Genomic DNA, 26,853 nt, shown 5'->3' with positions numbered 1-26,853 from the left:
TACCATCAAAAGAAAGCTCTATTTGTGGGAAGAAAAGGACGCAAATTTCGTTTGGGTACAACATTGCATGACCGCGCAATTACCAGTTAAAGCAGTGCAGTGCAAAATTGTAAAAATACCTCTGGTCCTTAGGCTGAAAATTGGTCTGGGGCTAAAGTGGTTAAGAAAGAACTTGTATATAAAACAATATCAAATCTAAAATGCACCTTAACCCTTTCATGACTAAGCCTATTTTTGACATTTGGTGTTTACAAGTTAAAATCCATATTTTTTGCTAGAAAATTACTTGGAACCCCCAAACATTATATATATATTTTTAGCAGAGACTCTAGAGAATAAAACTGCGATTGTTGCAATATTTTATGTCACACGGTATTTGCGCAGCGGTGTTTTAAACGCAACTTTTTGGGAAAAGGGATATTTCTCCAGTCATCTTCCAGGACGGCACACCTGAGAGATGACTGGTCCACCTGACAGGAAACACAATCAACAACGAATTTAAAAGTCCCCACCCCTCCCTCAGACCCTCAGTTCTTGATTGTGTTTCCCACAGGATGACAGCGAAACCAAGTTTCTTTCTAAAAAGTTTTTTCCTTGGGGTCTGGGACCCTGTGTTTTTTCTCGTGAGGTTCTTTTTTTCCTTTTAGGGACTTAAACAGACAGGGTCTGTGGTGCTCCCTTGTATACCCCCAAGAGAAATCTTGGGGGGGTATGCCTCACTCAAGGTCTCCTTAGGGAGCCTTGTATGAGCCTCGTGGGACAGGGGAGTTGTCCCAGTAGGCTATTCCCCTGTTGTATTGGCCTACCTGCACATTCGTTGGTGGAGTGGTGAGGTGATGCCTTTCCTTATGCGGACGCGGATGGCGTGCGTTCCAACGCCACAGCGCATGTCCGGAAGTCCAAGGGCGTCACTTCCGGGTATCGAGTTCCGGAAGTTGAGATGGCTGGACGCACCGATGTGCGTTCCAGCCTCAGTGCGCAGGACCGGAAGAGGCCGTGCGTCATTTCCGGGCGACGGACCTCCTTAAAGATGGCGCCGAGCGGCGCGGTTTTTCAAACAGAACGGGTGTGCTGTAATACACCCAGTCTCCTCGTCCTGCAAGACGCTTTCCTGGCACTTGGAAAAGACAACAAGGGGATGCTCGAGACCTGATCCAGCGATCCTGCAGGGCAGCAAATCGCCATGGAAGAGGAAGGTCCGTCTGAGCAGACAGTCGTTGAGGTCGCCACTGGGGGTGAGTGATCCAACTTTATTTAGGGGCAGGGTTCTCGGGGTAGAGCTCCTGTGCCCCTTTTAGGACTTGTGTAGCTAAAATTGTCTATTTTTTGACTATTCCCAGGGACCGAAAGCTCTGCCCAGGGGTCAGCTGCTAGGTCTAAGGGGAAGGTTACTTCAAAGTCCAGGCGTTGTGGTTACTGTAACGCTAAGTTAGCACAAGACCACTCCAAGCCTTTCTGCGATCGATGTATCATCAAGCTCGCAGGCAGGGAGACCGCTCAGGTCGTGAAGGAATGTAGGGCCTTACAAGCAGAAATGTTGGCTACCCTTCAAACTTTTCAGTCCACCCTTGTGAAGGGTTTGCAGGAAGTACCGTCAGAGAGTGAGACTCCTCAGTTACAGGAAAATCTTTCCACATCTTATGCGGAAAGTTCCCAGGGCCAAGTCTCCCTATTATCTGAAGTGGAGGAAGGCCAAGTACCAGATTGTAGTTCTGGAGAGGAAGATTCAGACCAAGATAGCCAGGGGGAGGCTAAGCTTGGGGGATTTTTGTTCCCGAGTGAGGACATGGAGGGTTTATTAAAAGCCATTTACGCCTCAGAAGATATTCAGGTTCCCTCTGCTCAAGTCTCAGCTCAAGATAGAGTATATAGAGGTCTAGGAAGGTTACAGACCAGAACCTTTCCCATCCACCAGTCTCTGAAGGAGATAATCCTTAGAGAATGGAAGGAACCTGAACGCAAGCTTCTCAAACTGAAAGCTTGGAAAAGGAGGTGTCCCTTTAAAGATGAGGAGGAGGAAAAAATTTTTAAAGCTCCTCGCTTGGATGCAGCCTTAGCACAAGTATCTAAGAGGTCTGACTTATCCTTTGAGGATTCCGGAAATATCCAGGATCAGATGGATAGAAAGTCGGAAACTTTACTCAAAAGAGCCTGGGAGGCGAATGCGGCAGCAATGGCGCCTGCCCTAGCTTCCGCCTGTGTAGCCAGAAATGCTGACACCTGGCTGGGCAAATTAATGGATCATGTTTCCCGCAGTAAGGAGGCTAAAGAGATTGTAGACTCGCTGGAAGTAATCAGTCGAGCAGTAGCATATGTGGCAGACGCAGCTGTAGAAACTGTTAGGACCACAGCTAAAGCAGCAGCACTTTTGAACTCTTCCAGGAGAGCTCTATGGGTCAAGACTTGGGATGGGGATTTTACTTCCAAGTCTCGCCTATGCGGCATCCCCTTTGAGGGTTCCTTGCTGTTTGGTTCAGGCCTAGATCAGGTTTTGTCCCGATCTACGGAGAAGGGCAAGAAATTTCCTGTAAGGCCCAAGAAAGAAAGGGGTAAGAAATTTTTTCGAGGCCCCTATTCAAAGTCTCATCATAAGGGGAAAACTGAACCAAGGAGAAAATGGAACTTGGGGAAAGGAAAAGAAAAAAGTACAATTCTTTTCTCCAGCTCCGGAGCCTCTCAGAAAGAAGGCAAATGACGCCACCGTAAAGGTAGGCGCAAGACTCCGCGATTTCCTTCCACAGTGGGAAAGGATCACGCAGAGTCCATACATTCTAAACCTTTTAGAAGTGGGGTACAGACTAGAATTTCAGACCCATCCCCCACAGGAATTTCTGGTTACTTTTCCTCCCAGGGACCCAACCAAGGCAGAAGGGTTACTGAAAAATCTAAAGGAGCTAGCAGAGCAAAGGGTTATTACTCCAGTACCAACCAATCAGCTTACCCAGGGTTTTTACTCACACGTATTTGTGGTTCCAAAACCCTCAGGAAAATTTCGGTTGATAATAAACTTGAGAAGACTCAACCGTTACCTGCTTCACAAGAAGTTCAGGATGGAGAGTATCTACTCAGTAAGAAAGCATCTGCAGAGAGGAGTCTTTATGGTCACCCTGGACCTAAAAGACGCTTATCTACACGTACCCATTGCTCCCGAACACCAGAAGTACCTACGCTTCGCAGTTTGCATACAGCAGAGGATACAACACTGGCAGTTCAGGGCTCTCCCCTTTGGGCTGGCGGCAAGTCCAAGGATATTCACAAAGGTGTTAGCCGAAGTAGTGGCATACCTACACCTGCAGGGGATAAGGTTAATACCCTACCTGGACGACTTGCTGATCTACAGTGCCGATCAGAGGCAAGCAGTAATAGACAGAGACATCGTGTTGGAAACTCTGGAGACCTTGGGCTGGATGGTCAGTCAGGAGAAGTCCTCACTGACTCCATCTCAGTCCAAGTTATACCTAGGCTACCTGTTAGACTCGCAAGGCACAGAAGGTATTCTTACCAACAGAGAAGGTAACGAAGGTCCAGAATGCGGTTGTCACCCTTCTCGAAAGAGGAGAAGCCTCTCTGAGATATATAATGAGGTTGCTGGGCCTCATGACGGCCTGCATTCCGGCAGTAACCTGGGCACAACTCCATTCTCGGGAGCTTCAGTCTTTTCTACTTGCCTCATGGGGAGGAAAAAGAGAAACATTAGAGAACAGAGTGCCCATCACAGAGGAGGTATCTCGTTCTCTGCGGTGGTGGCTCGACCCACAGAATTTGTTGAATGGTCGCCCCTGGTCTCAGGTAAACCCTTTGGTCTTAACCACGGACGCCAGCGCCTGGGGTTGGGGGGCTCATCTGGGAAACCGATATTCCCAGGGGTCCTGGAACCACAGCCAAGCCAGGGAGTCTTCCAATTTCAGGGAGCTTCTGGCAGTAGGAAAAGCCCTAGACTATTTCCGAGAGGAACTGCAGGACAGGGAGGTTCAGGTCCTCTCGGACAACCTGGTCACGGTGGCATACCTAAACCACCAAGGAGGGACAAGGTCGGACAAACTAAGACGGTTAGCGCAACAGATCCTTGTGAAGGCAGAAAAGAGGGTCCTTTCATTGTCAGCGATTCATATAAAGGGCTCGCTCAATCTGCAAGCAGATTTTCTAAGCAGACAGCCCATCCTTCAGGGGGAATGGGGATTGAGCAAAGAAATCTTCTTCCTGGTGTGCAAACATTTTGGCAAGCCAGAAATAGATTTGTTCGCTTCCCGGGAGAATGCGAAGGTTCTCAGGTTTTTCTCCCTTTACAAGGATCAAGAAGCAGAAGGGATAGACGCTCTTGTACAAGTGTGGGATTTCAGACTGGCTTATGCCTTTCCCCCATTGGTGCTCCTTCCCAGAGTCCTGCAAAAATTAACCTACTCAAGGTCAGTCCTGATACTGATATCACCCTGGTGGCCCAAGAGAGTTTGGTTTCCCACCATTCAGAGTCTCGCGATAGCTCCCCCGCTGCGTCTGCCGGTGCAACGAGACCTACTCAGTCAGGGTCCAGTCTTTCACCCCGACCCGGGTCGTCTCTCTCTGACAGCATGGCTATTGAAAGGGAAATACTCCGAGACAGGGGCTGTTCGGAAAAAGTGATAGATACTCTTCTCCTCAGTAGGAAAGGCGTCACCAGAAAGATTTATGCAAAGGTCTGGAAAGTCTTCTCCCACTGGTTACAGTCTAAGGAGGGGGCTCTCCAGATGATACCCACCATCCTAGACTTTCTTCAGGAGGGGGTGGACCAGGGTTTGGCAGTTAGCACCCTAAAGGTCCAGGTGGCAGCCCTGTCCATGTTTTTTGATAGGAAGCTAGGACAGGAGCCGCTAATAAAAAGATTTTTATCGGCCAGGGAAAGGGTAGTTCCAGTTAGGTCGGTCAGTTGCCCTCCATGGGATCTGTCCCTGGTATTAGATGCCCTAACAAGGGGGCCTTTTGAGCCGGTGGCTCAAATTTCGGTTAAGCTTTTATCATTTAAGTTGGCCTTCCTCCTGGCTATCACTACGGCCAGGAGGGTGAGTGATATACAGGCTCTGTCGATTAAAGAGCCGTTTTTGCGCATCCTAGAGGATAGGGTAATCCTCACTTAGGATCCTCTTTATTTGCCAAAGGTTGCTTCATTATTTCACAGAACACAGGAGATTATTCTCCCGTCCTTTTGCCAGAATCCTAAGAATAAGGAAGAAGAAAGATTTCATTTCTTAGATGTCAGGCGTTGTCTCCTAGTCTATTTAGAAAGGGTGAAAGACTTTAGGAGATCCAGTCATTTATTGGTCACTTTTTCAGGGAAGAAAAAGGGTCTTCAAGCATCTAAATCTACGATAGCTAGATGGGTTAGACAGACCATATCCATAGCTTATAGACAGGCAGGTAAACCAGTACCAACCCGCCTTAAGGCGCATTCAGCTAGATCCCTAGCGACCTCCTGGGCAGAGAGGGCAGGCGCCTCAATTGACCAGATCTGCAGAGCAGCAACATGGACGAGCCATAGAACATTTCTGAGGCACTACAGAGTGGAGCTGTTGTCCCCTCAGGATTTGGCATTTGGCAGGAAGGTCCTACAAGCGGTTGTCCCGCCCTAAAGGTAGGCCTGAACTTCTTGCTTATCCTCTCAGGTGTGCCGTCCTGGAAGATGACTGGAGAAAATGACCAGTTACACTTACCGGTAACGTCTTTTCTAGGAAATCTTCCAGGACGGCAGGCCTACTCCCTACCCTTGTTTTATTGGTGTGATATATTGATTCTTCACAGAATGTTCCCTCTGACACTGGTGTGGGATTTTCTTTACCATAACTGAGGGTCTGAGGGAGGGGTGGGGACTTTTAAATTCGTTGTTGATTGTGTTTCCTGTCAGGTGGACCAGTCATCTCTCAGGTGTGCCGTCCTGGAAGATTTCCTAGAAAAGACGTTACCGGTAAGTGTAACTGGTCATTTTTCATGAATTAAAAACGAAACAGTAAAATTAGCCCAATTTTTTTGCATAATGTGAAAGATAATATTACACCGAGTAAATAGATACCAAACATGTCACACTTTATAATTGCACGCACTCGTGGAATGACGACAAACTACGGTACCTAAAAATCTCAATAGGCGACGCTTTAAAAAAAAATTCCAGTTACCAGGTTAGAGTTACAGAGGAGGTTTAGTGCATAGAATTATTGCTCTCGCTCTGACGATCGCGGCGATACCTCACATGTGTGATTTGAACACCATTTACATATGCGGGCGCGACTTCCGTATGCGTTTTCTTTGCTGCGCGAGCTCTTATTTTTTTAATTTATTTTAAAATTAATAAATAGTTTTTTTTTTAAATAAAAAATTTTGATCACTTTTATTGCTGTCACAAGGAATGCAAACATCCCTTGTGACAGTAATAGGTGGTGACAGGTCCTCTTTATAGAGGAATCCCTCCTTTACACTTCAAAGTATTCAAAACGCCGTTTTCGGCGATTCTGAATACTGTATATATTTTTAAATCCGGCGCCGTTGGCAGCCGAGTAAACTGGAAGTGACATCATGACTCCGCTTCCGTGTTTACGTCAAGGAGACTGGAATGAAGCCGCTTACGGCTTCATTCCAGTCCCTCCCTAGCCGCCAGAGGCATCGGATCATGCATCGGTGCTCCCGATTGAACGCCCCGGTAAGAGTGGCAGGAGGGGCGACCCCTCCCGCTCCTCCGGCATAACAACCCAATCACCCGCTCTAAAAAATGGTACCGGGATGATGCCTGCAGGTGCGGGCATCATCCCGGTATAACCCCCGGAAGCCGAGTACGCACATCTGCGTACGCTCGGCGGCAAAGGGGTTAAACCATTAAAACATTGTAGTGTTGAAAAACATAAACCCTATATGAACCACCACCGTTGACACACATACACTACCGTTATGAATGTTAGTTGCAATCGTAAACTAAAGCTAATGCGGAGAGTGTTAAAGTGATTGTAGAGTCAGTTGCTTTCTTTTAAAATAACAAACTTTTTGTACTTACCTGCACTCTGCAGTGGTTTTGCACAGAAGAACCCCTGATGCTCCTCTTCTTGGGTCCCCACCGGCGCTCCTGGCTCCTCCTCTTCTTGGTGTGCCACCATTGGAAGCAGCTGCCTTTTGTGGCTTGATCCCAAGCTACACTGTCTTTGTCTATAGACCCTGCCCCCAGGTCACAGGATTTGATTGACAGCAGCAGGAGCCAGTGGCTCTCACTTCTATCAATCTGCCCTGTGAGGAAGGAGAGAGCAAAGAAAGCCACTTCTCTCAGGGACAGAGCTGGATCAAGAATGGGCCTCAGGTAAGTGTAAAGGGGCTGGCAGGGAGAGCTGCTGTGCCCAAAAACGGAAAATTGTATACTCACCTTTCCGTAATTTTCCTTTCCTGACGCATCCCATGGCAGCACACACACTGGGTTGTGACTCCGCCTCCACAACCTGATAGGACTGGTTAGCTATAAGATTTGAAGAGGAGTCCACCGTTGCATTCTCAGTAACTATCACCTTAGAGGGGTGGGATCTGTGTGCTGCCATGGGATGCGTCAGGAAAGGAAAATTACGGAAAGGTGAGTATACAATTTTCCGTTTTCCTGACGCATCATGGCAGCACACACACTGGGAAATAACTCGCTACATGGGAGGGTGCCTTTCAGAAGTTTTTTATTTACTCAAGCACAAGATATGGATGAATTTGATTGAATAATTGATCTCCCGAACTCAACCGTAGTTAATTGAGCCGGATCTATTCTATAGTGTGACATGAATGTGGTTTTTGATGACCAAGTTGCTGCCTTGCAAATAGTCTCTGGTGATACTCTGCTGAACGCTGCCCATGAGGTCGCCATCGCCCTCGTTGAATGCGCTTTCAGGTTTTCCGGTATTGGAAGGTGTTGAACTAGGTATGCTTTCTTGATGACTTTAATCAGCCATGAAGATATTGTCCTTGAAGAAGCCGCTTGACCTTTTTTGGCGCCATGCGGAATGACCAGGAGGTTTTCTGTCTTCCTGAATGGAGCGGTAGCCTCCAGGTAGGCAGATATTGCAGACTTCACGTCCAGAGGGTGCGGATTTCCATCTGTGTTGAGAAAAACAGGAAGATTGATCTCCGGATTAAAGTGGAAGCTAGATGCTACCTTTGGCACGAACTGTTCCGAAGGTCTGAGTACGACCCTGTCTGGGAAAAGAACTAGGTGTGGTTTTTTGATTAATAGAGCTTGCAGCTCGGAGACCCTTTTGGCCGATGTGATTGCAACTAGAAACGATAGTTTTAATGTCAAGTCCCATAGGGATATTGATCCCCCCGGCGAGAAAGGTTCTTTTGTTAAAGCTTCCAGGACGATCGACAGGTCCCAGGTCGGAAAAATTGGTTTTCTGGGAGGCCTTATTTTTAGGCATGCCTTCTGAAACTGAATGATGAGGGGGTTTAAAGCCCACTTGACTCCTGTCATTGCGGATATGGCAGAGACGTGAACTTTTAAGGTGCTTGACCTTAAACCTTTCTCTAGACCTAGTTGTAGAAATTCTAACACCTGAGAGACTGATGGGGAAAGGGGGTTCCAGGACTGTAGTTGGGCTACTGCGGAAAATTTCTTCCAAATCTTATTATATATGTTGTTTGTCGATTTCTTCCTTGCTTGTTGTAAGGTGGATATTACTCTTAATGAACAACCCTGATCTAGCAACCTTTCCCTTTCAGTTTCCAAGCCGTCAGGTGTAATCGCTCTGGTGACGGGTGTAGGAATTTCCCTTGTGAGAGCAAGTCTGGGAACAGCGGAAGTGGGAGAGGCTCTTCTGTGTTCAATTGCAGGATGGTCGGAAACCATGGTCTTCTGGGCCAGAAGGGCAACACTGCTATTACTATGGAAGACGAAGTCCTCAGTCTGGCCAGAAACCTGGCTATCAGGGGCACCGGAGGGAATATGTAACCTAGGCGAAATTCCCAAGGATGGTGGAGACAGTCGATCCCTGTTGCTGCTGGATAGGCGGTCCTTGCTAAGAAGCGAGTGCATTTGCGGTTTGCTGGAGTTGCTGCCAGATCCATATCGGGAACGCCCCATTTGCGTGTCAGAAGAGTAAAAGCCTTGTGACTGAGAGACCACTCGTTGTTTGAAATGAATATTCGACTTAGGTCATCCACGAGTTGGTTGTGAATCGCGGGTACGTACAGTGGTGTGAAAAAGTGTTTGCCCCCTTCCTCATTTCCTGTTCCTTTGCATGTTTGTCACACTTAAGTGTTTCGGAACATCAAACCAATATAAACAATAGTCAAGGACAACACAAGTAAACACAAAATGCAATTTGTAAATGAAGAGGTTTATTATTAAAGGTGAAAAAAAATCCAAACCATCATGGCCCTGTGTGAAAAAGTGATTGCCCCCTAAACCTAATAACTGGTTGGGCCACCCTTAGCAGCAACTGCAACCAAGCGTTTGCGATAACGTGCAATGAGGCTTTTACAGCATCCTGGAGGAATTTTGGCTCACTCATCTTTGCAGAATTGTCCTAATTCAGTTACATTAGAGGGTTTTCGAGCATGAACGGCCTTTTTAAGGTCATACCACAACATCTCAATAGGATTCAGGTCAGGACTTTGGCTAGGCCACTCCAAAGTCTTCATTTTGTTTTTCTTCAGCCATTCGGTGGTGGACTTGCTGGTGTGTTTAGGATCATTGTCCTGCTGCAGAACCCAAGTTCGTTTCAGCTTGAGTACACGAACAGATGGTCGGACATTCTCCTTCAGGATCTCTTGGTAGACAGCAGAATTCATAGTTCCTTTTATCACGGCAAGTCTTCCAGGTCCTGAAGCAGCAAAACAGCCCCAGACCATCACACTACCACCACCATATTTTACTGTTGGTATAATGTTCTTTTTATGAAATGCAGTGTTCCTTCTACGCCAGATATACTTGGACACACACCTTCCAAAGAGTTCCACTTTTGTCTCATCGGTCCACAGAATGTTGTCCCAAAAGTCTTGGGGATCATCAAGATGTGTTGTGGAGAAATTGAGACGAGCTTTGATGTTCTTTTTGCTCAGCAGTGGTTTTCTCCTTGGAACTCTGCCATGCAGGCCATTTTTGCCCAGTCTTTTCCTGATGGTGGAGGCATGAACGCTGACCTTAACTGAGGCAAGTGAGGCCTGCAGTTCCTTGGACGTTGTTGTGGGGTCTTTTGTGACCTCTTGGATGAGTCGTCGCTGCGCTCTTGGGGTAATTTTGGGCGGCCGGCCACTCCTGGGAAGGTTCACCACTGTTCCATGTCTTCGCCATTTGTGGATAATGGCTCTCACTGTGGTTCGCTGGATTCCCAAAGCTTTGGAAATGGCTTTATAACCCTTTCCAGACTGATAGATCTCAATTACTTTCTTTCTCAATTGTTCCTGAATTTCTTTGGGTCTCGGCATGATGTGTAGCTTTTAAGGATCTTCTGGTGGACCTTACTGTGTCAAGCAGCTCCTATTTAAGTGATGCCTTGATTGTGAACAGGTGTGGCAATAATCAGGCCTGGGTGTGGCTAGAGAAATTGAACTCAGGTGTGGACAACCACAGTTATAGTATGTTTTAACAAGGGGGGCAATCACTTTTTCACACAGGGCCATGATGGTTTGGATTTTTTTTCACCTTTAATAATAAACACCTTCATTTACAAATTGCATTTTGTGTTTACTTGTGTTGTCCTTGACTATTGTTTAAATTGGTTTGAAGTTCCGAAACACTTAAGTGTGACAAACATGCAAAGGAACAGGAAATGAGGAAGGGGGCAAACACTTTTTCACACCACTGTACACTGCCTTCAGATCCGTCAGGTACACTTGAGCCCACTCGATTATAGGTCGAACCTCCTGCATTAGGGCCTTGCTTCTGGTGCCCCCTTGCCTGTGGACATAATTCACAGCCACTGTGTTGTCCATGCGCAGGAGGACACTCTTCCCTGAAAGGAGGGGACTGAAAGTTAGAAGTGCTTGCCATGCAGCCCTGAGTTCCAGAACGTTTGAGACTATCCCTTGTGGACAGAAGGGCCAGGGGCCCTGTGCTCCCCGATCTAGATGATACGCTCCCCAGCCAAGATAACTGGCATCCGACGTTACTATTTCTGGGAGTGGATGAACGATGGGACGACGGCGTGCTAAATTGCTGGTTTGAGTCCACCATCGTACTGACTCCTTGACCGTCCTGGTGATTGTTATTTGTTGTGACATTGACACCCCGTTCCATTGTTTTAGGAACGAATTCTGGAATACCCTCGAATTCCATTGGGACCACTGAACCATTAGAAAGGTTGATGACATTGAGCCCCAGAACGCTTAAGCATTTTCTTGCAGACAGGTGGTCTACTGACAGTAGCTTTCTTACTTTGCGGATAAGAGGATAAAGTTTCTCCTGGGGAAGCCCTACTGTGTTGGATCTGGTGTCCAATTCGGCTCCTAGGAAGACCATTTTCTGTACTGGGGCCAGGCTGCTCTTCCTCCAATTCACTATCCACCCGAACTGCTGGAGTGTGGAAATCAGAATTGAACGATGTCGTAGAAGTGTTTCTCGATTGTCTGCTAGAAGAAGAATATCGTCGAGATAGTGTAGGACTCTTAGACCCCTCTCTCTCAATAGTGCTATAACCGGAAGTAACACCTTTGTGAAGGTCCTGGGTGCCGTCGATATCCCAAATGGAAGGCTTTTGAATTGAAAGTGTTGCCTGCCTATCGCAAAGCGTAGGTACTTTTGAAAGGTTTGATGCACTGGAATGTGTAGATAAGCGTCGGACAAATCGACCGAGAGCATCCAATCTTTCTCCCCTATTGTTAGTAATATTGATTGGAGACTCTCCATCCTGAACGATTCGACTAGAATCATTTGGTTTAACTTTTTTAAGTCCAACACGGGCCTCAGGTCCCCTGTTTTCTTTGACACCAAGAAGAGGGGAGAATAAAACCCCTCTCCTCTCTGATCCTGTGGAACTTCTATGATTGCTTGCTTCTGGAGCAACTCCATAATGTATCTGACCAAAAGCTTTCGTTTTAGGCGCGAAAAGGGTAGTTTGGTAGGTCTGTAGTGTTTTTTTGGCGGTTTTCGCTTGAACCTCCACCTGTGACCTTGCTGAACGGTGGATATCGTCCAGGGTTCCTTTATTTTGTCTATCCATACTTGGGCAAATAGCCTCAGCCTCGCACCTACTATTACGGGCTGGGCATGCGTGGCATCAAAAAGATTTTTGTTGGTCTCCCGGAATGGTTGTCTTTGATTTTTGGACTCTCACAAAAGAGGGTTGTGTGCTTCGCCAATTCCGTTTGAATTCTTTCCCGGGTCTATAAGATCTTACGTCCCGGTACCTTTCTGGCAGGTGACGTCTGAAGGGCGGATTTTTCTGTTGTTTGGATCTTCTGTCCGACGGTATTAGACCCGATTTTCCCCCCGTGACCTTTGATATTGCGGAATCTAATTTTGAACCAAAAAGGTTAGTGCCGTCATAAGGGATCTTACACCAGCTGGATTTGGAAGTTGCGTCAGCAACCCAAGGTTTTAGCCAGAGAGCTCTTCTGGAAGTTACTGAGGCTAGCATCGCTCTTGCTGAGGACCGTATAATGTCCACCGCCGCCTCCGCTACGAAATCACCCGCAAGGCTGAGTTCCTGCAGTGCTGAAATAATCTTGTCTTGGTTTGCTGCTTCTACAATTAATCTTTCAACGCCAGACGTCCAGGAGGTGATGGCTCTACCGACCGCTGCTAGAGCAATTGCTGGCCTACAGGCCCCCCCCGCTGCTGAATAGGCTTTCTTAAGGTCGAGATCAATTTTTCGATCCATCACATCTTTAAAGGTTACGGCGTCTTCTATTGGTAGGGTTACATGGCGCGCTAAACGCATCAGTGAGGAGTCTACCACGGGAGCGGAGATAAGAGGGTTCACTGCTGGCTCTTTTAGGGGATAGAGCTTTGCTAATCTGTTGTTCAAGCCGGACTTCTTTTCTGGTTTTTGCCATTCATCTTTTATGAACTCCTCTAGCTCTTCAATAAAGGGGAAGACCTCAGGGTCTCTTTTTAGGTTAGGGAAATATTTCCGTAACTTAGGCGGAACGTCTCTTTCTTCTTCCCAACCGATCGCCTCCTTGACCGATTTCGCAAATGGGTTTATTAATGCGAAGTCAAAAACTGTAGGGGCCAGGGGTTCCTCATCCTCTGGGGAGTCATCTGGATCCTGAGGGGTGTGAGAAGTTGAGGCTGAGTTAGATGACCTGATTGGATCATAAGCTGTCACCTGTAAGATTGTTTCTTTAACCGAGTCTCTTATAATATTGGAAGCTTCTCTAGCGTCAGCTTCCTTGTCCCGAGTTGCTTCCTCCAGACAGATTTGGCAAACAAGCTTACTAGGTAATGCTTGCGCTCCACAGACCCAGCAGGTATTAACCGCAGGACGGGTATGGTGCTCCTCTCGGTGTGAGGATGACGCTTCTCTGTGATGACGGGAAGACCTTGACCGACTACGCCGAGAGTGAGAGTGTCTTGAGGGGGAACGTTCCTTTCTTTTAGAATGGGATGACCCCGATGACCTGCCAGAGCTACCAAAATGAAAGGTATTAGTGGCAGTGCTCTTTTTCTCCTCTTCACTACTTACCAATCCATACGTCCCCTTACCTTGTAGTTCTAGGATGGTCTACTAAGGCGGCGGTCTCCATAGGGAAGAATAGAGTACACCTGTGACCAGAGGTTTTCAGTGTAAGAACCAATGCAGAGTATGGGCAGAAGGTGCTGACACAGAAATGAATGGTAAAGCACATAAAGATGATAGAGAAAGGGCTTATCAGAGATCAGGAGGACTTGTCTTGCAAGGCAGCAGGCTGTGTGCAGAGATCAGGATGGTAGGTGATGTAGAAAGCACAAGCAGCATTTTAAAACGAAAATGACAGTTTTTAAATAGCCCGCTGTCACCGGAGGAGTGACGTCACCGCCGCGCATGCGCAGTGGCCAGCCGCGCCGTCCTACGCCATCTTGGATGCTGGCAAATGCAGAGGGCAAGGGGAAAACCTCACTTCCTTAGCGCCGAGCGTCCGAACGGAACCGTCATGATGGAGAGGTCACAGCGCTGTGGAACTACAGGGCTCAGCGTGCCCAGAGGGGGAAAAAAAGGAGGAAAAGAGTAAAAAACAGAAAACGGAAAGCAGGCAGAAAGGGAGGCATGCCTTGGAGGTAAGTGGAACCACAACAGATAGGGGGGGAGACCGCTGCAAATTATTAAAACCTTTTTAAGGTTTTGTTTCTTAAAAGCCTGTTGATTTGTTGTTTTGCCCCTGAGACCACCAGAGTGGGGCCCCCTGCGTTATGGCTCATTTAGAGACCGTACGGACAGGGACTTCCAGGTAGGAGAGGCTGAACCTAGCTGGGGTAGTGTGGTAAGGGGTTTCCATCTGCTAACCGATCGCAAAACGTGATGTCCCATTCAGGTGAGGAAAAAAAGGAGAATGCAACGGTGGACTCCTCTTCAAATCTTATAGCTAACCAGTCCTATCAGGTTGTGGAGGCGGAGTCACAACCCAGTGTGTGTGCTGCCATGATGCGTCAGGAAAGGTTTTTTACATGAATACATAGAATGCATTACGGTAATAAAAACCTTCTACCTTTACAACTATTTTATTGGTGAGCTCTATGGGGATGCAATTTCAATAAACACAGATGTATGTGATTTATTGAAACAATGGTTATTCAAGACAGCCCTTAATACACAGGTGGTGCTCCAGTATTTCAGGTTTTTCCAAAAAGATCAGCTATTATAGTGGTATTAAATCCAAAACCGAAAGTATAATACATTGTTACTTACCAATCACTAAATGTGGTGGCTGCATTCGTTCTCATTTTTCTAGGTTTTTTTTCCCCTCTGTTTTCACCTGGTAATCTGGCCAGTAACATACCTCCTGTATAAAGGCCCATACACACGATCAGACTTTTTGACAACAAACATGCAAATTAGCTGTTTTGGAGCAACATCCGACCGTGTGTACGCTCCATCAGACAAACTTTTTTGGTTTTCATCTGACTTTTGTTGGCTGTGCGAACGGACAAACTTTCTGGCAACAAAAGTCCGATGGAGCAAAGTCCGATCGTGTGTACAGAAAACCATAGGACTTTTGTACAAAGTACAAACAGGCATGCTCAGAACCAATGCAAAAGATCAGACAACAATACAGAAGTTGACCAAAGGTGGCGGTAAAGAGCAGAAAAACCACGTGATTTGGTGAAAGTTGGCTGAAAAAGTCCTGCTGTGTGTATGCAACACAAGTTCAGGGCCGACGCCCTTTGTACAAAAATCCAAGGGAAAGTTTGTACAAAGTCCTATCGTGTGTATGAGGCTTAAGAATGCCCCCACTCTGGACAAAGAAGTAAGAGCAGAATGGATTAACATAGGGGCTATTGGAGCTGCAGTTCCAGGCCCCTTACCTTAACAACTTCAGCCCTGGACCATTTGGCTGCCAAATGACTAGGCGACTTTTTGCGATTCGGCACTGCGTCGATTTAAATGATAATTGCGCAATCGTGCGACGTTGCTCCCAAACAAAATTGACCTCCATTTTTTTCCCACAAATAGAGATTTCTTTTGGTGGTATTTGATCACCGATGTGGTTTTTATTTTTTGTGCTTTAAACAAAAATAGAGCAGCAATTTTGAAAAAATATATATTTTTTTACTTTTTGCTATAATAAATATCCCCAAAAAATATATAAAGAAAAAACATTTTCCTCAGTTTAGGCCGATATGTATTCTCCTACATATTTTTGGTAAAAAAAATAAATACAAAATAAGCTTTTATTGATTGGTTTGTACAAAAGTTATAGCGTCTACAAAATAGGGGATAGTTTTATTGCATTTTTATTAATTGTTTTTTTTTTTTACTAGTAATGGCGGCGATCAGCAATTTTTATCATGACTGCAACATTATGGCGGACACATTGGACAATTTTGACACATTTTTGGGACCATTGGCATTAATACAGCGATCAATGCTATAAAATTGCATTGATTACTGTTACTGAAAAATGTTACTGGTAGTGAAGGGGTTAACCACTAGGGGATGGGCAAGGGGCTAAGTGTATCCTAGGGAGTGATTCTAACTGTCTGGGGGATGGGCTAGCAGTGACACAACACTGATCACTGCTCCCGATGAGAGGGAGCAGATGATCAGTGTCCTGTCACTAGGCAGTTCTTCAGCTCCATGACACAATCACAGGCACCCGGCGGACATCAAGTCCACGGGTCCCGCAGGCACGGTCACGGAGCTTGCGGAAGGTGCACACACGGTGGAAAATTAAGTGGTTAAGATGGGCCCATTTGCAAAAAAAAACAAAACAGGGTAGTAGAGACCCCAAACTTGGGGGAGTAGGTAGCCGATTGTTTATGGGTATAAGGTTTACCTATAATCCCAGGTTTTTCTCACACAGTTAAGAGGGAGAATGAGAATCTTCTGCTGCTTAAAAGATACTGTTTTAATCAAGCTAAATCATATATTTATTTCTATATGTTATGACATAATTTATCATTTATCTATTTACTGTGAAATTACTGGTTGGAAGTTATAACTTCAAACTTCAGTAATTTGTCCGTTAAAGCGGTAGTAAACCCGCACATTTTTTTATTTTATTTTTTTAAACCTGCAAAGCAAAAGGCATAATGAGCTAGTATGCACCGCATACTAGCTCATTATGAAATACTTACCTTAGAACGAGGCCCCGACATCTCGCCTGATCCACGCCGAGGGAGCTGACATGCTCCCTCTGCGTTTCTTCCGGGTATCGCGGCTCCGGCGCTGTGAGTGGCCGGAGCCGCGATATCGTCACTCCCGCGCATGCGCGTGGGAGATTTCATTCCGGCCGGCCACTGCCGGATTTTCAGGCCGAGAATCCCCTTGTGCGCATGCGCCGCTGCAGTCAGCGGCGCATACCGAGGGGAATATCTCCTAAACCGTACAGGTTTAGGAGATATTTTTTTTACCTACAGATAAGCCTTATTATAGGCTTTCCTGTAGGTAAAAGTTAAAAAATTGAGTATACAACCACTTAAAGCCACCTGTTTGAGTGCAGATTTTGAAGATCTAGTAAATTACCTTAAAATCAATATATAGTAGTTATTTGTATATTACTTATGGCAATTAACCCCTCACCACCAAGGCCAATTCTGACACTTCTCTCCTACATGTAAAAAGCATCTTTTTTTTTTTTTAAAGAAAATTAAGAACCTTCAAACATTATATATAAACACCATAGGGAATAAAATGGCGGCCCTTGCACCTTTTTATATTACACAGTATTTGTGCAGCAATTTTTCAAACGTGTGTTTTTTTTGGAAAGAAACTGTTTAACCACTTACGGACTGCCTGCCGTCATTTTATGTCTCTATTTTGAAGAGGAATAATGTTGTTATGGTAGCAGCTAGCTACCATAACCCCAGTATTCTCTTCTTCAGCGCTTCAAGATAAAAGTGGTCTCTGTGGTGGATTCGCTGCAAGATCACTTTTATCAGCAGCGGGAGTGGGTCTCCTCCTCCCGCCGCTCTCCAATGCCATCCACCGCTTACCGGAGCCGTCAGTAGCAGCGGAGGCGATCGGATCCTCTCCCTGACATGGAGATGAGTAACGGAAAGATAGCCCCCACCCATCTGCAGTGCTCTTAAAAGGGACATATTTTTTATTTATTTTTTATTATTATTGCATTTAGTGTAAATATGAGATCTGAGGTCTTTTTGACCCCAGATCTCATATTTTCATATTTATGAGGTCCTGTCATGCTTTTTTTCTATTACAAGAGAAATATAGGTGGGAGGCAATCATTTTACTATTTTGTGTGCCACATCCAAAATTGTAAACCGAAAAATTGGGGGACCCCTAGTGGTGGACTTTTTAGGCAGGTAAAAGAAATATCAAATTTATAAAGAACAAAAAGATTTTTTATTAAGATATATTAAGAATACATATAAAATAAGGAATGTGCAAACACATTGATAGGGTATCTTGAACAATCAGTGTGTATATTGACTATCAATGTGTTTTGTACATTCCTTAATTTATATATATTCTTAATATATATCTTTAATAAAAAATCTTTTTGTACTTTATAAATTTGATATTTATTGTACGTGCCTAAAAAGTCCACCACTAGGGGTCCCCCAATTTTTCTATTACAAAGGATGTTTACATTCCTTGTAATAGGAATAAAAGTGACCCAATTCTCTCTCTCTCTCTCTCTCTCTCTCTCTCTCTCTCTCTCTCTCTCTCTCTCTCTCTCTCTCTCTCTCTCTCTCTCTCTCTCTCTCTCTCTCTCTCTCTCTCTCTCTCTCTCTCTCTCTCTCTCTCTCTCTCTCTCTCTCTCTCTCTCTCTCTCTCTCTCTCTCTCAAAAAATTGTTTGCATTTTTTTTACATTTTTTTTACATTTTTTATAAAAAGCTCACACTTTATAAGCAATGCAACATTTGTTTTTCTTTTGGATAAAAAGGTTTTACATAAATAAAAGCTGATCATTGTAAGCACCCCTGTCAGCTTCAGTTAACTGCTACATCTGCAAGTTAGATTGTTCTTTAAATGAAAAAGATTTACAGGCAGGCTCACCAGGTGGAAAAAAAAAAGAAAACTAATGCAACTATCTCATCTAAGAACTGGTAAGCTGTGATATAATAAATGTTTGTTTTGGGGTTTAATACTGCCTTAACTTTCAAACAGCTACACTGTTTTCACATCAAGTAGCCATACACTGGGAAAATTTAGTCTAGTTCATCCCAAACTCGCTGACATTTGCTAAATGGGTGGCCCGGCCATCCCCGCTCAGTTCAGATGACTTTTATAGAAGGGGCCTGCTGGAAAATTTTCTGCCAGACAGGGTCTGCATTCAAACCAGATGTAGCCGCTGTTCAGGTATTCTGATGGGTGCCACTGAATAAAGAGCCCAGCAGGGGCATCCACGCTGTTTAACATGGGTGGAAGGATCTGTTAATTTCTTTCAGCAAGAAAGTTGAACGAAAGAAAGCCAACAGTGTGTATGACTATCCTTAGAAAATTTTTAAATCCAGAAAATTACACTTGCAAATTTTGACCTGTGCCGCTTATCAGATATCTTTTATTCACTGGCTTCCCCTGACAGTATTCACATGGTTACAGGCTTGTCTTTAAACCTAGTCCAGCCATGTGATATGTCACATCCTCTCACAACCTGCACCCATATTCTCATTCATGTACAAAGTCATATGTCATTAATCACTGCCTAACTCCAAAGGATTCCTATTTATTCTAGAGCTATAGCCTATCAGTTTCACATTGCATGTGACATTTACAGTTAGCAATAAAATGTACGTCAATACCTTAGATATGACTTAGCATGGACTATGGCACACTAAGCAAGTCATCCACATGACTTAAAAAAATAGTATTATAAGTAATCAGTAAAGTAGCTTTAACCACTTGCTGACCGCTGCATGCCGATATATGTCGGCACAATGGCAGCGGACGGCAGATGGGCGTACCTGTACATCCCCTTTAATTGGCAGAGCTAGTAGGCGCGTGCCACGTATGGTGTGATTGTGCCTGCGAGACCCATGACTCTGTCTGCTGGTGTCCCGGTGATCGTGTCACAGAGCCGCAAAACGGGTGTCAGGAAAAGTTCCATCCGCTGGTAATATCTGTCTTTTGGCATGCAGTACTGAGGTCCACCAGCAGGTGGCTTTGCCCTGCTGATATGTCATCTTTGGGCTGCAGTACTGGCGTTCACCAGCGGATGGATCCTGGCGGTGTGGAGCAGACAGCACCTCCTGCAATCAGGTGTCACTTGAGGCCAATCACAGGCCTATAAATACCCGGCAAGCACTCACATGTTTGCCTTGGTTTTGTCCTTGAGCCCTGACCTGCATCCTGTGATCCTTGTCCTGCAACCTGATCCCTTTCTCCGTGTCCCCCCATCTGCTGACCTTCTGTTTATGACCCTGGCCTGGCTTGACTACAATTCTGGTATCCCCTTTGTCATATATATATATATATATACTGGTTGGTTGTCACTGTTATTTGGTTTTCTCACTCTGTTTGGTATTAGTGGTGTATTCTCATTATATGCATTTATCTTAATAAAATCACTTACTTTCACCTACTTATGTTTGGTTTACTCTGTCGCAGTCACACAGTTCTGGTCACATCTGGTTTATGACAATGGGTAGATGCTTATGTAAACAAGGCATTTCCCCATTTTTACCTAGTGACATGATAGAGATCACTGCTCCCTGTCCTCGGGAGCAGTGATCGCTGTCATGTCAGTGGAAGCCTATCCCCCCCCCCCCCCCCCCACAGTTAGAATCACTCCCAAGGACCGACTTAACCCTTTTCATCACCCCCTAGTGTTTAACCCCTTCCCTGCTAATGTAATTTACACAGTAATGAGTGCATTTTTATAGCACTGATCACTATATAAATGACAATGGTCCAAAAATAGTGTCAAAAGTGTCCGATGTGTCCGTCATAATGTTGCAGTCACAAAAGAAAATCGCAGATCGCTGCCATTACTAAAAAAAAAAAAATATAAATGGTATAAAACTATCCCCTATTTTGTAGACGCTATAACTTTTGAGGAAACCAATGAATATATGCTTATTGCAATTTTTTTAACCAAAAATATGTAGAAGAATACATATCGGCCTAAACCGAGGAAAAAAAACATTTTTTAAATATATTTTTGGGGATATTTATTATAGCAAATAGTAAAAAATATTGCTTTTTTTTTTTCAAAACTGGCACTCTTTTTTTTTTTTTTTTAATAGCGCAAAAAATATAAAAAACAAACAAACAGAGAGGTGATCAAATACCACCAAAATAAAGCTCTATTTGTAGAAAAAAAAGGATGTAAATTTTGTTTGTGTGCAAAACGCTGCCTAAACTAGATGTGACCAGAACTGTGTAACTGCGACAGAGTGAACAAGACATAAATAGGTGAAAGTAAGTTTATTACAGTAAATGCATATAAATGTGAACACACCACTAATACAAATTGAGTGAACAAACCAAACAACGATAATAAACCAACCAGCATATGTAGCAAAAGGGAGTACCAGAATCGTAGTCAAGCCAAGCCAGGGTCATAAAGTCGGGTGATGCCCAATTGCAGAAGGTAATACCTGCTCCACACTGCCAGGATCCCTCTGCTGGTGGACACCAGTACTGTGGCCCAAAGATGGAATAATACCAGCAGGGAAAAGTTCTTCTGACAGTTCCAAACTGCCAGCAGACACCTGCTGGTGGACCTCAGTACTGCACGCCAAATGATCGATATTGCCAGTGGAGGGGACCTTTCCTGACAGGCGCAGTGCTGAATCACAATAAATTGCTCTGGTCAGAAAGGGGATAAAATCTTCCAGGGCTGAAATAGTTGAACTAATGGTTTCTATGTTACAACACGGCTATACAAAATTCAATTAACACTGGTTGTTATCGTACAAATCAATGCACAACGGCTAAGAGTGACCTAGCTAGATAGCAAGTAATTGTGCTGCAAGCCTGAAAATGACTTGCCAAGCTATTGCTAGACTTCACAAGTTTGTTGCACAATTGCAGCCGAAGTCCGTATTACATGACTCCAGATTAAAAAATTTTGCAAACATTCTGCAAGTCTGCTCCAAGTTCTGGTTCAGTTATGTTGTGCAATAGTGATCCCACCACAGGGGGCACTGTGGCTGAATTTTCATGCTGTAAACTTGAAGAGCTCTTGCTGTAGACTCAGCACTACAACTTTGCTTTTGCTAGAGACATGTCACCCAAATTTTCTAAAAACTGAAAAAGTGTCAACTTGAACTTGTGCTTCACATGCTGTACAAGTCTTCAAATTGTCAGTGAAAATGTGCAGCAAGTTGGCAGACTTATGAATCAATGCTGCCACACATTTGTGGCAAGTTATCCTTGCTATCTAGGGACTGTACTGGAAAAAATGCAGACATACATTACTGACCACATTCAAAAAAATGTGAAATGCCTACTTCAGTTTATTCTGAATTCACACTGTAATCTATTGCCCGGCAAAGCTCAAATTGTTTTATATTCAGGTACAATTTTAGGTAGCCAGTTTCTTTTTAATGGCTTTTCAGTCTACCTAAACCCATGAGAATAGGTCCTGCTAAAAAAATGTAAGCGCGACACACATGCGTCTGTGTGCTGCAGTGTGATATAATGCAGGTGTATTGCAAGATAATGTAGATGTGTGTTAGGGCAAAAATAATAAAAAAATGGTAGCACACCACAGTGCACATCTACAGCACGTTACTGTACATTGGCAAATGCATGGCATAAGTTGTATGGTGTGAATTAGGGGTTGATTGATTATCGGAGGGGCTAATTAGAGTCAATATTCACAATTTTTCAAATAATCAGTATCGGTCAGAAAGGTACCGATATTGGTCAGACCTCCCCCTGTCCCTGCGTGCCACTCACTGTAGTCTCTGCTAATGTGCTCCTCCAGATTCCATTTAACCATTTCAGCCCCAGAAGGTTTACCCCCTTAATGACCAGGCCATTTTTTGCGATACTGCACTGTTATTTTAACTGACAATTGCGCGGTTGTGCAACGCTGTACCCAAATAAAAATTGATGTCCTTTTTTTTTCCTACAAATAGAGATTTCTTTTGTTGTTATTTGATCACCTCTGCGTTTTTTTTTGTTTTGTTTTTTTGCTCTATAAACAAAAAAGTTGTTCAAAAGACAATGACAACTACTTTCTGCTATAATATACTGTATATCCGTCAAAAAAAAATCAAAAAAAATCAAATTTCTTCATCAGTTTAGGCCAATGTGTATTCTGCTAAGCATATTTGGTAAAAAAAAATACCAATAATTGTATATTGATTGGTTTGCGCAAAATTTATAGCCTATAAAATATAGGGGATATTTTTATGGCATTTATTTTTTCCATTTGTAAAGGGGGTAATCAGCGATTTTTAGCAGGATTGCGACATTGTGTGAATATGTACTGACACACTATAAATGACACTGGCAGGGAAAGGGTTAACATCAGGGGTGATCAAAGGGTTAGCAGTGTGTTTCTAACTGTGTGGGGGGGATGGACTGCATGAACACTCTGATCTGTGTTCCCGATTAGCAGGAACACTAGATCAGAGTGCCCATGTCTGACAGCACGGTGGTCTGCTTGTTTACATCGGCAGACCGCCGTTCTGTCTCTGCAGGGAGCGATCGCGAGTGACTGGCGGACATTGCTGATTGGCTCCCCCTTGGCTCTGGTGGCATGCATGCGCTCCCCCTATAGCCATTGACAAAATCACGTAAAGGTACGTGATTTCCTGCAATAGCGCCACAGTATATGTACAGCAGGCGGTTGGGAAATTTAAGTAGGCCCTGACTGGCCATAGGGCACACCATGGAGGGAGTTACTTACCTTGTCCCCTGGATCCAGCGATGTCTCCCCGATGTGATCACGAGCCACCATGTCTGGCTCGATCTGTGACAGTGCCACGCTCCGTTCCCTGTGAGCATTGCCACGCAGGGGTAGGGAGTTCCACGCCGAATTCAAAAAGTAAAAAACACAGTATAGATACAGTATACTGTAATCTTACAGATTACAGTACTGTATCATATAATTACACATCCCCATCGTCCCTAGTGGTTTGTCCAGTGTCCTGTATGCAGATTTATATTATAAATACTGTTCTTTATGCCAGGAAACTGGAGATTGTCCATAGCAACTAAAAAATGTTCGTTTACATCAAAAGTGGTTATAGACCAGCTAGAAAACAGCGATAATAAATTAGAATCACTCGCAGAATTGAGCGATAGTAATTTGTGGGGAAATTCGTCAAACACTAAAAGTAATGACCGCGACAATTCTGCAACTCGGCACATTTCAGTGTTTTTGATTTGATTACATTATTGAATTATTTTATTATTATATTATTATTTGTTATATAAACGATTTAACGATTTCATATTTTATCATACCTGTCTACTAGACTCTTGTTTGGATGGATTTAAGTGAATTATTTCTAAGAATTACAATATAAAACACCAAATTTCCATGCAAAATAACGGTACCGCTTTCAGCACCTAAAATCTGAAATAATCATACCGCCAGGGAGGTTAAAATTGTAAAGCACAATGCAAACTGTTGGCGCTATATATAACAATTTGAAACAAGCAGGCAGTAATAGCTCATTCACATGCAATATAAGTAGACAGTTGAGCTATGCTTTTACCTCCTCTGACAACGCACCTAAAGAAGGACATGCAGCTGCTCAGGGCTGCACACAAGCCACAGCCACAATTCTTTGCTTGGTGGCCATAGGAGAAATGAAACCGCATGATGCATTCGGTACCACCACCGAGCGCACCCCATTTAAGTGTAATGGGCTGTGCCACAACCACCCTGCATGCATGTACAATGCAGATATTCTCTGCTCACTGCCTGTCAAACTTGGTGGGTTGTTTTTAAGAGGGGCAGCCCGCACGTCAAGGTGAGCCCTAGTGAAGCACTTGTTTCTGTTAACTTACTGTACTTGAGAAACATACTGAAGTCACTGAATCTCAATGACTAGCATTCTCATAAAGAGCTTTTTTTATAACTTCCTTTTTTGGTGGCTTCACACTGATCCACTGAGCCGTTTACCCATGTTTTTTTTGCAAGTTAGCTAAGCTTTCCATTATGTTTTACAGAAAGCGCACCAAAACTGCGGGACATAATAGAATTCTATAGGAAAGCGCAGCCAACCATATAAAAACTGTGGGTACACTGCTCTGCACCCACACTGCGCCCAAAGCACAGTGGGGACAGTGTGAAAACACCCAAGATACTGCATTTTTCATAATTAGTTTTTTTTTTGCTGTTCTTTTTTTGTTGTCTTTTTTGTCTTTACTTTCTTTACATTTATAATAATTGTGTTTGATAAAATATAGCATATTGCATTCAGAATTCCTGACTACATGCTATAAAAACAAAGTTCCATTAGGAGTATACAATTACTGGTAGATAAACTGCAATCTAAAGCTGGCCCCACACTATGCCATCTGATTGTACAATTTCTGTGCAACCTCCTGAAGATTTAACACAATTATATAATATGAGGACAAACTTAAACAATACTTTCAATTTGTATTCAGTCAGGCAGGCTCTCATACGATATATACAGGAAATACCGGCGCGAAGATTAAAATTGGGTTTTACTTTATCGTTTGAGTCTGCTGCAGTCAGAAAAAACCTGCTTTACTTATAGGTGAGCTGTAAAGAAAAAAAATATATGTATGTGGACTGCGCCAACTATTAAATAAATATATTTATCACCACTCGTGTTTATAACCATAAATCTTAATGATATAAGTCTCAGTGTGCTTATCAAACAAACTAATGCTCAATAATTTAATGTGTCCTCAGTCACTGGTTCATCAAACCCAAAATATTAAATCAAAAATATATATATGTGTAGATAAACCAAGTACAAACAGTAAAAAATATATATATTGTTGATTTAATATTTTGGGTTTGATGAACCAGGGACTGAGGGCACATTCAATTATTGAGCATCAGTTAGCTAATTAGCATCAACACAGTTGATGGGGGATCTAAGGGAGTTTGTATAATCAGATGTACAATGTATCACCTTTAGCATATCAGCAGGTTATGATATGTTTTTTAATGTAATTAATTTATCCCTAGAAATTTGAAAAACATTCAATGCATTAATTAACAATTATCTTTAAAATCATCATATGAGTAAATAGGTCTTTAACAAAAGAGCAAATATAAAAGAACATTACCTGCATGTCTGCCTGTGAAGCTGCAGAGAAGACAAATGAAGCGTAAATGAACACAGCAGGACCTGGTTCAGGAAACTGAACTCCAACCACTGAAGTCCTGCCCCTCAACAAACACATAGTGAAATGGAGGAGAATGCCAAAGAGCAGAATTTTTGTAGCACAAGTGAAATTTTATTTACAATGCAAAACATTAGACATACACTTACAGGGTGAAGAGTGGAAATTAAAAGCATCATCCAAACTATGCTTACAAAAATAAAATCAAAAAACACTGCGCTGTCAAAATATCAAATAGCAGCTAATGCAACGTACACACGTATCAGACTATCCGGCAGACTTAGTCTGGCGGACAAACCGCCGGACTTTCCGAACGAGCTACCTGCCCACACACGGTACTTTTGCGGCGGACTAGGTAAGTCCGCCAGATTATCCGCCGTACTTTTGAAATGAACGGACTTTCCTCCGTGTGTGTGGGCGAGTCCGTTCATTTCAAAAGTAAAATGAACGGACTCGCCCACACACACGGAGGAAAGTCCGTTCATTTTGAATGCGTCTCCAGGTAGCCGGGACTAGCAAAGGAAGCGTCGCTGGCCCCGTCACCTGGTATGGAGTTAAAGGGGAAGCACTATGCCGAAAAAATGGCGTGGGGGTCCCCCTCTAGGTCCATATCAGACCCTTATCCGAGCACGCTAGCCGGCCAGTCAAGAAAGGGGGTGGGGACGAGCGAGTGGCCCCCCCTCCTGAGCCGTACCAGGCCGTGTGCCCTCAACATGGGGGGTGCTTTGGGGAAGGGGGGGCCGTGTGGCCCCCCCACCCCAAAGCATCTTGTCCCCATGTTGATGAGGACAAGGGCCTCTTCCTGACAACCCTGCCCGTTGGTTGTCGGGGTCTGCGGGCGGGGGCTTATCGGAATCTGGGAGCCCCCTTTAATAAGGGGGGCCCCCGGATACTGACCCCCCACCCTATGTGAATGAGTATGGGGTACAATGTACCCCATACCCATTCACCTGTGAAAAAAACGTTAAAAAAAACACAACACACAATTTATTGCACTGCTCCGGGGGTCTTCCGTCTTGGGGGGTCTTCTCGCCG

The 26,853-nt window shown here is 44.2% G+C and overlaps 1 protein-coding gene across 2 annotated transcripts in view; it reads right to left on the bottom strand.

Moving 5' to 3' along the window:
• Positions 1-25,874, bottom strand: part of LOC143935320 (3-galactosyl-N-acetylglucosaminide 4-alpha-L-fucosyltransferase FUT3-like) — an 82,486-nt gene extending 56,612 nt beyond the window's left edge. Inside the window, exons 1-2 of one of the 2 annotated variants that reach the window (XM_077459112.1) lie at positions 25,762-25,776; positions 25,172-25,225 (exon numbers count right to left, since the gene is read on the bottom strand). The gene's annotated coding sequence lies outside the window, so the exon portion shown is untranslated. Of the gene's footprint in view, positions 1-25,171; positions 25,226-25,761 lie in introns of both variants that reach the window. The other variant, XM_077459103.1, reaches the window with a different exon arrangement.
• Between the last annotated feature and the right edge of the window lie 979 nt (positions 25,875-26,853).

The sequence above is a fragment of the Lithobates pipiens genome, unplaced genomic scaffold (genome assembly GCF_037356315.1).
Source record: "Lithobates pipiens isolate NorthernLeopardFrog02 unplaced genomic scaffold, aLitPip1_a1.2 Scaffold_10, whole genome shotgun sequence".
Classification (NCBI taxonomy): domain Eukaryota; kingdom Metazoa; phylum Chordata; class Amphibia; order Anura; family Ranidae; genus Lithobates; species Lithobates pipiens.
This window is presented reverse-complemented; position numbering and strand designations above follow the sequence as displayed.